Source organism: Gorilla gorilla, chromosome X, assembly GCF_029281585.2.
Source record: "Gorilla gorilla gorilla isolate KB3781 chromosome X, NHGRI_mGorGor1-v2.1_pri, whole genome shotgun sequence".
Lineage (NCBI taxonomy): Eukaryota > Metazoa > Chordata > Mammalia > Primates > Hominidae > Gorilla > Gorilla gorilla.
Window position 1 is genome coordinate 124221251 of NC_073247.2, and position 11438 is coordinate 124232688.

An 11438-nucleotide genomic window follows, 5' to 3' on the forward strand; every position below is an offset into this window, starting at 1 on the left:
ACAAAAAAAAAATTACCATACTACAGGTTTCTTCCTAACGAACTTTGTTTCATTTCTCCTTTATCAAAGCTAAGGATGTTTAATAAGAAAATGTGAAAGTGGAGTTGAATGGGTAGGATGGAGAAGGCATAGACACTTGGGGAAAAAAACTTCAAACTCCTTCTTACAATAAAAAAAAAAAATCAATAATTTAAAGTTCCAGCGCCTCGCCTTCTGAGCTGTTGGTGTGGGAGTTCAAAACTAAATCATGTTATTTTAGGAAAAATCAATAGATCTCATAAAATTACCAGTCTCTTTATGAACAGAAAACAATGTTTCTGAAAGCAAATATGATTTGTTCTTTTATACATGTGTATTTGCACAAATCGATAGGAGATATGAATAACCAGAAAATTCCATGGCAGCCCCTGATAAATCACTTTTTCTCCAATTATGAGAGAAGGACTTTTTTTTGTGTGTGTGTATCATGGAACTTTCGGAGTAAATTTCTACTGGCTTCTCCAGCGCCCCAGACGTGAGAACTATAACCCAAAGCCTGTTGTTCACCATAACTTTCAGTCTGACTCTTCAGTCTGCTAAACACAAAACAGTCCTTAAACATTAATTCTGCTGGCTGGAGGAGTTCCTTACCAACCAGAAAAAGTCAGTAGTCACCCAGGAGCTTCAGTGGCAGTCACAGGATAGCCTGTGAAATGAGAAACACTGGGCTGGTGTTTAGGGCATTTTGGATCCGTGATGGAGGATACTTTATCCTTTGGATTTGCCATCTGTAAAATAGGAACAACCAGTGTCTTTCATATACCAATGATAGTAAATGGAGATGATGAACACATTTGCAGAAAAGCCTCCAAATTTATTAAATCCAAACATACAGGCCTTATTCCTTCTGGGCCATTAGCTTCTACCTACTTTCCTGTCTCAGTCACGACTTGGCAGACAATAGATGGAAAAGATGAAGAGGGAACAAGTTAGGAGCTCAAGGGAATCTACCAATAAAGAAGTTGGTGCTTCTCTCAACACCAGCATATTTTTCACCAGATCATCTCTACAAGACAGTCCAGCATAATTAGTTAAGAATATAGAGCTTTTCTTAGCTAGACAAGAAGAATAAATTTGATTTTTAGATCAATTGCACATCATGGTGAATATAGCTAATAATTTAGTTCTGTACATTTCAATATCACTAAGATAAATTTCTAATTTTCTCATCACAAAAATGTTAAATATTTGAGGTGATGGATGTTAATTAGTTTAATTTAATCTTTCTATATTGTATTTGAAAATTGTAACACCACTTTGTACCCAATATATATATATACAACAACAGTTTGTCAATATATAATAAAAATAGTTTAAAAAAGAATATAGGGCTTTGAGTCAAATAGACTTGGGTTTGAATCTCATGGAGGGATCTGCAGCAAGCCACTAACCTTTCAGAATCATTTTCTCCCTCTGTAAAATGAAGATAAGAATGATCTTATTCGATTGTTTTCATGATTACATGAAATTTCAGATGTAAAAGAAATACAGTATTAGGCCCAAAATAAACACTCTGTAAGTCATGGTAGTGGTGGTGGTGGTGGTGGTGGCAGAGGTTGTTATGTCTTGCCTTTTTTTGATATCCATATCCATCAGATGTTTGGTTTCTTTTAGCGCTGTTGTAGGTGGGCTTAGTGTCCATTTTGTAAGCTGGTACAAAATGCCATGGGTCTTCAGCAGTTAGGTGCCCATTTTGGTCATTTTTTAAAGATGACTTCTGTCTTTGTAAAACTTCTACTCATCTTTTACTGTGTGTGGAGGGGAGGTAAAACAACAACCAACATTTATTTTCTCACATAATTTCTGTGGGTAAAAGATTCAGGAGTAGCTTAGCTGGGTGGTTCTAGCTCAGGGTCTCTAATGAGGCTGTAGTCAAAATATCAACTGTGGCTGTAGTCATCTGATGCCTTGACTGAGGCCAGAGATTCCACTTCTAAGATGGCTTCCTCCCATGGTAGGCAAGTTGATGCTGGCTATTGTCAGGAGGCCTTGGCTCCTTACCCTGTGGACCTCTCGGTAAGGCTGCCTGAGTATCCTGATGCATTGCAGCTGGCTCCAATGAACTTCGAGGCAATAGTACTACAGTTCCCAGCATGGCTTTCTTCCCACCACTGCTCTCCTCTGCCCCCACTCCTAGACTCTCCCAGACTGAGACTTGTAGTTCTAGCCCATGGGTGGCAGCAGTGGCATGGAAGCATTCCTGAAATCTGCTTTTCCTTGATTGTAGGCAGTGAGACTGCAAGTTCCAACTCAAGTCCTACTCTGACCCACTAGGGTTTGCCCTGCTCAGAATCACTTTCCCTTCTCCAGGGGAACAAACTCTTCTTCCAGTACTCCTTTTACCTCAGATCTCCCCTGTCCTACTCATCTCTATGAAGACAAGTTTATTTTAGGTCATGATCCTGGATCCTAGAGATTTTTCAGGTGGTCAATAAATAGATTTATTTTAAGTAACGATTAGTTGGTTGTCATACTCATTACCCAGAGCTTTAAGCAAAAGTTCCTTCCTAATATGCACATGAGACCAGAGGAGCCATTCAACTAAGCTGAATTGAGAGCTTGTTTTATGCCACTCATCCTTAACTAAGTGATAAGGCCTGTAATAGGGAGTGTTAAACTCGGAGGCCCTAACCCAGCAAAGTTCAGTCACTTCGAAAATCGTCGAAGCTAGTAAGCTTTAAAATAATAAACTCTGGGGGAAACCAATGTCTTTATGTAGTCCAGAAGCAGGGAAGTAAACATACCAGCTTTCTCCAGTTCCTCATAGCTCTATTTCCTTATGGCCATCACCAGTAGGCCTCAACTCCACCAGTTCTTGAGCCAGCACTCATAAGGTCGTGAGGGCTTTTGGCAGATTAACTCCTCATCTACATGACTATCAGAGGTAGGGTATATGGGGAGCTGGAACACAGTCTTGCTGCCAGAAAATTCCATATCAATGGTGAGAGTAATGGCCAATTTTCAGCATTCCTCTATCTTCTGCAGTAATGGCCAACCCTGAGTTACTCAAAATCATGACTTATACCACTGTTGATATGTGAACTCTCAGTCCTCACTCTCTCTGAGGCTTGGAGTTGGATGTAATAAAGATTTTAGAGTTTTACTCCTCTCTCCTCGAATTACACAGAGTCCATCACTTGCCCTCTCTGAGTCTTAAACATCTTCCTGGAATGACCTAGAAACAAGAGGACTTTATGTTTTGAGATGATACTACCCATATGCTAGATACTTCTCCCATGACTTTTGTAAAGAAAAATCTGCCAATACCCCTTGGTATAGTTTGGATATTTGTCCCTTCCAAATCTCATGTTGATCTCCAATGTTGGAGGTGGAGCCTGGTTGGGAGGTGTTAGGTCATGGGGATGGATTCCTCATGAACATCTTCATGTTGTCCTCTGGATAATGAGTGACTTCTTGCTCTGTTAGTTCCTGTGAGATCTAATTGTTAAAAAGAGTCTGGCACCTCTGTCCTCCCTCTCTTGCTCCCTCTCTTTCCATGTGACATGCTGGCTCCCCTTCTCTTTCTGCCATGATTGGAAGCTTCCTGGGGCCCTCATCAGATGTAAATGCTTACACCATGCTTCTTGTACAGTTTGCAGAACCATGAGCCAAATAAACTTTTCTTTTTAGAAATTACCCAGCCCGAGGCATTCCTATATAGCAACACAAATGGACTAAAACACACCTGGAAAATATATTTGCAAATGAGAATGATTAAAAGCCATTTGGACAGAAAAAAAGATGGAAGAAAGAGGAACACAAGTGTCCTCTATAAGGTTGCTACTACGGGTGACAAATGCATTTGAGGATGCCTAGCTCAATGCACTGCCTCCACTATAAAGTCAACTCAAACCCATTTGATGGCTGGTTCTTTAGCCATCCCTAGAGATATTGATTCCATTTTTTTATTCACTTATAATGCAAGTTAAATGAACATTTCCTTGATGCAATTCCATTCTGTTTCCTTCTTGGATTATTTTTTATGAAGGAGATCAGATGGCTTGGGAACAAGTTTCTCTGGCGCAGCTCTGCAGGGCCTCCCTGCAGACTGAATCTCTGAGGCCTGGTGGCAGGTCACAACCAGTTTCCTTTGTGATGATACATCCTTACAGAAGACAGGAAGACTTGACAGCCTGACAGACACTTAAAGTGTGAAGATGAATAAAAGATACATCACTCCTGATGGGTATATTTTAAAAAGCTGTCAGTTGATGTAAGCAGTATTCTAAAAACATACAGTACCATATCAGGGCTAGAGGGTGTTGGATACAAAAATGGGTTGGCAGATGGACAATTTTTGATAGTCAGGTCTATGCGGATGTGAAAACCAAGCTGAGAAGAAGTTTGTTAGTCCTCATCTGTTGCCCTGCTTTGCAAATCATATTTAGGAGCTTTGCTTTCTGTCTCTCTGATTTCTTTTTAAGGCCTACATTATTAGCCAGTAGGTAGACTAGATGATTTAGGTGCTATATCTAATATGAGTGGTGACAGGCATGAAAATCTAGCCAAAACATCTTATTCACTGATTGTTGCTTTGCCTGAAATTTCACCATTACACCTTCTTATTTGGGAAATGTACCACAACTCAGAAACTCTGGGAAAGGAAAATCTTCAAATTACTTTAATGGAGATTGATTTCCAGCCATTTGTTGTACTAAAGCATTAGGAATTGGAGGTCAGCCACAAGTCAGGTGAAAGGGCAGAGAACAGAAAGGAAAAGTCAGAAGTCACAAAATTTTGATATTATTAGCTTCACATTCTCATAGAAACATTTGAGCACATGCAACCAGCATTTATCTGGTGCATGAATCTGCTTTGAAACATTCCCATGAAGCGTTAATCCAATCTCTGTTTGAATACCTCCAGTAATAGGAACCTCTTTTTTTTAATGAAGAAACTCATTCTATTGTTAGGCAGTTCTAAAATTAGAAGGTTCTATATTGTAGGATTCCCAAATATGCTACGTTGCAGCTTCCATACTACTAATGTTTGCTCTTCATGGAATTAGACTGCCTCCTTTTCCCATGAAGGCTCTCTGATATGTAAAGACAGCTTTCCTGATCCCTACCCCCGATTAAGCTTTTCCTACCATTTCTTAAAATATTTTTCAAAAGACAGCGGGATAGAGATTATAGTGAGCGCCAATAGGGGAGAGAGCAAATGGCTCATGGCCCTTCAAGAGCATCTGTGAAAACACACACAAATAAATTTTAAATGACTTAAAATGCCACATGTTGGCAAGGGTGTATGATTATAACACTCATACACTGCTGGTGAGAATGCAAAAGGGTAAAGCCACTTTGGGAAACAGTTTGCAGTATCTTATAAAGTTAAGCACAGACTTACCTCATCACGCACTCCTAGATATCTAAACAAAGATAAATGATTGTGGTAATTATTTCACAATGTATATGTATGTCAAAATATCATGATGTACACCTTAAATATATACAATTTTATTTGTCAATCATATCTTAGTAAAGCTAGAGGAAAAAAGAAAATTTATGTAGGCATGCAGACTTGTACAAATGCAGCTTTATTTGTAATGGCCTCACACTGGAAATAACTCAGATGTCCATCAGCAAGTAAAACAAGAGGTGGTATATCCATACAATTGAATATTTTTGGCAACAAAAAGAAATGAAGTACTGAGACATGCCACAACATGGATAAACCTTAAAAACATACTAAGTGAAAGAAGCCAGACACAAAAGCCCAAATATTATATGATTCCCTTTATATAAGATGCCTAGAAAAGGCAGATCAATGTGAACAAAAAGTACGTTAGTGGTTGCCTGGGGCTGGGTGTGGAGGTACTTACTGCAAAGGAACATGATAAAATTTGGGGAGTAGTGAAAGAGTCTATATCTCGAATGTGGTGTTGGTCACCCAGATGTATACATTTGTCAAAAACTCATTGCTGTACATTTACATTTCTTTTTTTTTTTTTTGAGATGGAGTTTTGCTCTGTTGTCTAGGCTGGAGTGCAGTGGCACAGTCTCGGCTCACTGCAACCTCCACTGCCTGAGTTCAAGTGATTCTCCCATCTCAGCCTCACGAGTAGCTAGGATTACAGGTGCCCACCACCACACCCAGTTAATTTTTGTATTTTTTTTTTTTTTTTTTTTTAGTATAGATGGGGTTTCACCATGTTGGCCAGGCTGGTCTCCAACTCCTGGTCTCAAGTGATCTACCCGCCTCAGCCTCCCATAGTGCTGGGATTACTGGCATGAGCCACTGTGCCTGGCCTCTTTGCTGTACATTTCAAATGAATGAATTTTATTGTATGTAAATTATACCACCAATAAAATAGGATTTTAAAAGCTAATGTTCTGCACAGAGTCATGTCCCATTGCAACCCCAGCTATTGTTTTGACACCCCAAGTGCCAATGACAATAGCATCCTGAATACAGAGGTCATCAAAGACACAGAAACACAAGAAGGGAGGAAGAGCTAAATCTTATTTTTTTAATAATTTTTTATTTTTAATATTTGTGGGTATATAGTAGGTGTACATATTTATGGGATACATGAGATGTACTGCATAATAAACACATCATGGAACATGGGGTATCCTTCCCCTCAAGCCTTTATCCTTTGTGTTACAAACAATGCAATTATACTCTTTTAGTTATTTTTAAATGTACAATTAAATTATTATTGACTTACAGTCACCCTGTGTGCTATCAAATATTATTTATTCTAACTTATTCATTTATTCTAACTACTCTTTTGTACTCATTACCATCCTCACCTCCACCAACAACACCCAACCCCACCCTGCTACCCTTCCCAAACTCTGGTAACCATCCTTCTACTCTCTATCTCTGCAGATTCAATCGTTTTGATTTTTATATCCAACAAATAGGTAAGAACGTGAGATGTTTGTCTTTCTGTGCCTGGCTTATTTCACTTAACATAATGACCTCCAGTTCATCCATGTTGTTGCAAATGACTGAATTTCATCATTTTTTATTGCTGAATAGTACTCCATTGTGTATAAGTACCACATTTTCTTTATCTACTCCTCTGTTCATAGACACTTAGCTTGCTTCCAATTCTTGGCTATTGTGAACAGAGCTACAACAAACATGGGAGTGCAGATATCTCCTCCTCCTTATACTGATTCTTTTTCTTTTGGGTATATACCCAGCAGTGAGATTGCTGAATCATATGGTAGCTCAATTTTTAGTTTCTTGAAGAACCCCCAAGCTGTTCTCCACAGTGGTTGTACTAATTTACAATCCCATCAACAGTGCACAAGGTTCCCTTTCCTCCATATCCTCACCAACATTTGTTATTGCACGATTTTTTTAGTATAAGCCATTTTAACTCACATGAAATGATATCTCATTGTAGTTTTGATTTGCATTTCTCTGATGATCAATGATGTTGAGTACCTTTTCACATGTTTGTTTTTCATTTGTATGTCTTCTTTTAAGAGATGTCTATTTGAATCTTTTGCCTACTTTTAAATCGGATTATTAGATTTTTTTCGTAGAGTTGTTGGAGCTCCTTATATATTCTTGTTATTAATTCCTTGTCAAATGGGTAGTTTGCAAATATTTTATTTATCCCATTCTGTGGGTTGTCTCTCCAGTTTGTTGATTGTATCCTTTGCTGTGCAGAAGCTTTTTAGCTTAATGTGATCCACACTTGTCCATTTTTGCTTTGGTCGCCTATGCTTGTGGGGTATTACTCAATAAATTTTTGCCCAGTCCAATGTCCTAAAGAGTCTCCACAATGTTTTCTTTTAGTGGTTTCATAGTTTGAGGTCTTAGATTTAAGTCTTTAATCCATTTTAATTTAATTTTTATATATGGAGAGGTATAGGAGTCTAGTTTCATTATTCTGCATATGAATATCCAGGTTTCCCAGCACCATTTATTTAAGAGACTATTTTTTCCCCAGTGTATGTTCCTGGCACATTTGTGAAAAATGAACTCACTGTAGGTGTGTGGATTTGTTTCTGGTTTCTCTATTCTGTTCCATTGGCCAACGTTTCTGTTTTTATGCCAGTACCACGCTGTATTGGTTACTATAGCTCTGTAGCATAATTTGAAGTCGGGTAATTTAATTCCTCAATTTGTGTTCTTTTTGCTCAGGATAGCCTTGGCTATTCTGGGTCTTTTGTGGTTTCATGTAAAATTTAGGATTACTATTTCCATTTCTATGAAGAATGTCATTGGTATTTTGATGGGGATTGCATTGAATCTATACATTGCTTTGGGTAGTATGGACATTTGGAAGTATTACATCCTCCTTTCTTTTCTTGAATAGTTTGAGTACACTTAATATTACTTCTTCTTTAAATGTTTGGTTTAAATTCAGCAGTAAAGTCATTGAGTTCTAGGCTTTTCTTTATTGGGAGAATTTTTATTATGGCTTTGATTTCATTGCTTGTTATTGGTTTGTTCAGATTTTGGATTTCTTCACAGGTTGTATGTGTCTACAAATTTTTCTATTTCTTCTATATTTTCCAATTTATTGACAGATAGTTGCTCATAGTAGGAAATAATGTTCCTTTGAGTTTCCACGATATCAGTTGTAATGTCTCCTTTTTCATTTCTGATTTTATTTATTTAGGTCTTCTCTCTTTTTTTTCTTAGTTTCACTAAAGGTTTATCTATTTTGTTTAACTTTTCAAAAAAACCAACTTTTGGTTTTATTGATCTTTTGTATTGTTGTTTTCTTCATTTCAATTTAATTTACTTGAGCTAAGCCTTATTGAAAATATGAACTATTAGCAAGATGAGAGAAGGAGACATGGCCTTGCTGAAATCTGGGGCTCAGGACAGAAGGGCTTTACAAAGGGGTCATTTTGAGTCTATTATAAGCAAAGGTATTAAGTATGGTGACAGTGTTTCCTCACCTGTGACGGGTGTGAAGAAGGGAGCTGTTTACTTGTCACGTACAAATTGTCTTTCCCTGCAATATCTGTACTTAGAATTCCATCAGAGTTATCTGTCCTTCTAACGATAGTTCTTCCGTTTACTTTCCTTTTTGCTGTAGACAAATTTTAAGCAACTCAAGAGACATGTTCCTTGAAAAGCTTTTTGTTTTTGTTCCAACTGAACCTGTTTCAAACTAGAGTTGTTAGCCCTTTGAGGAGAGACTTGCTGGAAGTTTCACATCTACTCTTATTTGTTCTTCCCAAACTTATAAGAAAGTTATGATTATTAATAGTTATTTTGTAGGTGAGAAAATTAAGGTATGTGAGGTTAAAAAACTTGGCCAAGTTCTTATGGAGCTAATGTTCTAAATAAGAACTGAAATCCAGATCTGACTCCAGATCATAGGACTGTAATCAACACATTCTTATATCTCAGACTAATAAAATGGCAGCTATTGTTTGTTAAATAGCTGCAATGAGCCAGGTACTGAGATAAGGAGTTTCCATATATTGCTTCAGCTTCAGTAATTCCAGAATGTCCATGCTCAGTGAGGGCTCATTATTGTTTCCCAGTGCTCAAAAAAGTGTCTAACATAAAACAGATATTCAATAAAAATTTATTATATAAATAAATGAACAACCTTCTGTGGTGAATATTATTGGCCACATTTTATGGATAAAGAAAATAAAGCTTGTGAAGGTTAACTTGCCTGAGGTTACACAGCTAGCAACTAGCAGAGCTCAAAGCTCTACCAACCTGTATCTGTCCCAATGTCAAGGGGTTGAGAAATGTCAGACAATGAAAAGGAAGAGTTCTAATAGTAACGGTGCAGAAGGAAGGTTGCAGCAGCTGCTGCTATTTGGGCTGCTAGAGAAGCCCACCCATTCCTACTTTGTCTTTTTACACTCCCCAGAATCTGCTCTGTTTTTCAAACTTGTGGGCCAGTTATGCATAGGGCACAACACATGAGATGTAGGTAATTATTCTGTCTTCATTAAGGGTGGTTGAAAATACCATTATCTTTAGACAATTGTTATCTGGATTATTTTGCATTTGTTTTATTCTAAATTCTTCTAGATAATATTGATATAGGTCCTGGGCTAATTTGAAACTGTTTGAAGAGGAGAGTAGCCACAAACTAAATGACCCATTCATCCAAACAAAACACATTCTCAAGGGTCTCCAAGGCTACTCTTTCTCACTATTCTGGCTAAACCCACTGAAGTCCACAGCTTGGACATCTGCCTCCTGAGCATTTTTCCCACTGCCACCAGTCTTGTTCTATATTTCTATCTGGTTAACTTGGGCATCTGTAATGTGAAAACATACTGAGGTACACTGGAGCAGGGCTGGGTTTTCCATTTACATCAAGGAATAGGCCGGGCTCAGTGGTTCATACCTGTAATCCCAGCATTCTGGGAGGCCGAGGCGAGTGGATCACTTGAGGCCAGGAGTTTGAGACCAGCCTGGCCAACATGGCAAAACTCCATCTCTACTAAAAATACAAAAATTAGCCCAGCATGGTGGTGCATGCCTGTAATCCCAGCTACTTGGGAGGGTGAGGCAGGAGAATTACTTGAACCCGGGAAGCGAAGGTTACAGTGAGTCAAGATCGCTCCATTGCACTTCACCTAGGCAACAGAGTGAGACTCCATCTCCAAAAATAAAAAAAGGAATAATAAAAGAAGAGATAGTGAGTGGGGAACAGTAAAACCACCTCTGCTAAAATCTAGTTCTAACTATGGCTGCTATGGACAGATCGTATAAATTCGAGAAAGAATCTCTGAGCGCCTCTATGTATAAGGAAGTAAGCTAGTGCTAGGCCCTGGGAATGCAGAAATAAATACTTCCCATATTTAAATATTTCCATATTGAATTAATAGGGACAACAGGCCTGCAATAACTAATTGCAAGTGATATGAGAGTTGCAAAGGAGAAACACTAGAGCAAGTAATATGCTAAGTGGCTTAGTTTAAGTCACTTGCTCCATACCAAGAAATTCAGGTAGAATCACCTTCCCCAGAAAAACATGGTTTCTCAGATAGAAACTGGAGCTACTAACAAAGATGTTTGGTAGGCAACCTTCCAGTGACTCTAGAAAATAGTGGCTTCTATTGTTGATATCTGCTGGATGCCAGGAACTTTACATATATTATCTCAACTATGTGTAAATACATATAGTGTCTTGCAACACAGTTGTGAAAACTAAGTCTCAGAGAAGTAATTCACCCAAGGTCTCATAGGTTGGAATTTGAATCTAGACTGGGATTTTAATCCAACATCCGTCTAACTCCGAAGCCCATGAGTTTTTTCTACTGTTTGAAACTACTTCCAGAACATAGTGGTGTTAGCATCAAATGTGGAGAATTCTAGTCCCAAATTTAATACTAAGTAACTGTATGTCCTTAGACAACTCTTTTTTTATCTTCTGGGAGGGAGTGTTGAATACATGCCTTGCCTATATCACATTTTATTAAAAGGATACATGGAACAGTAGGAAAATA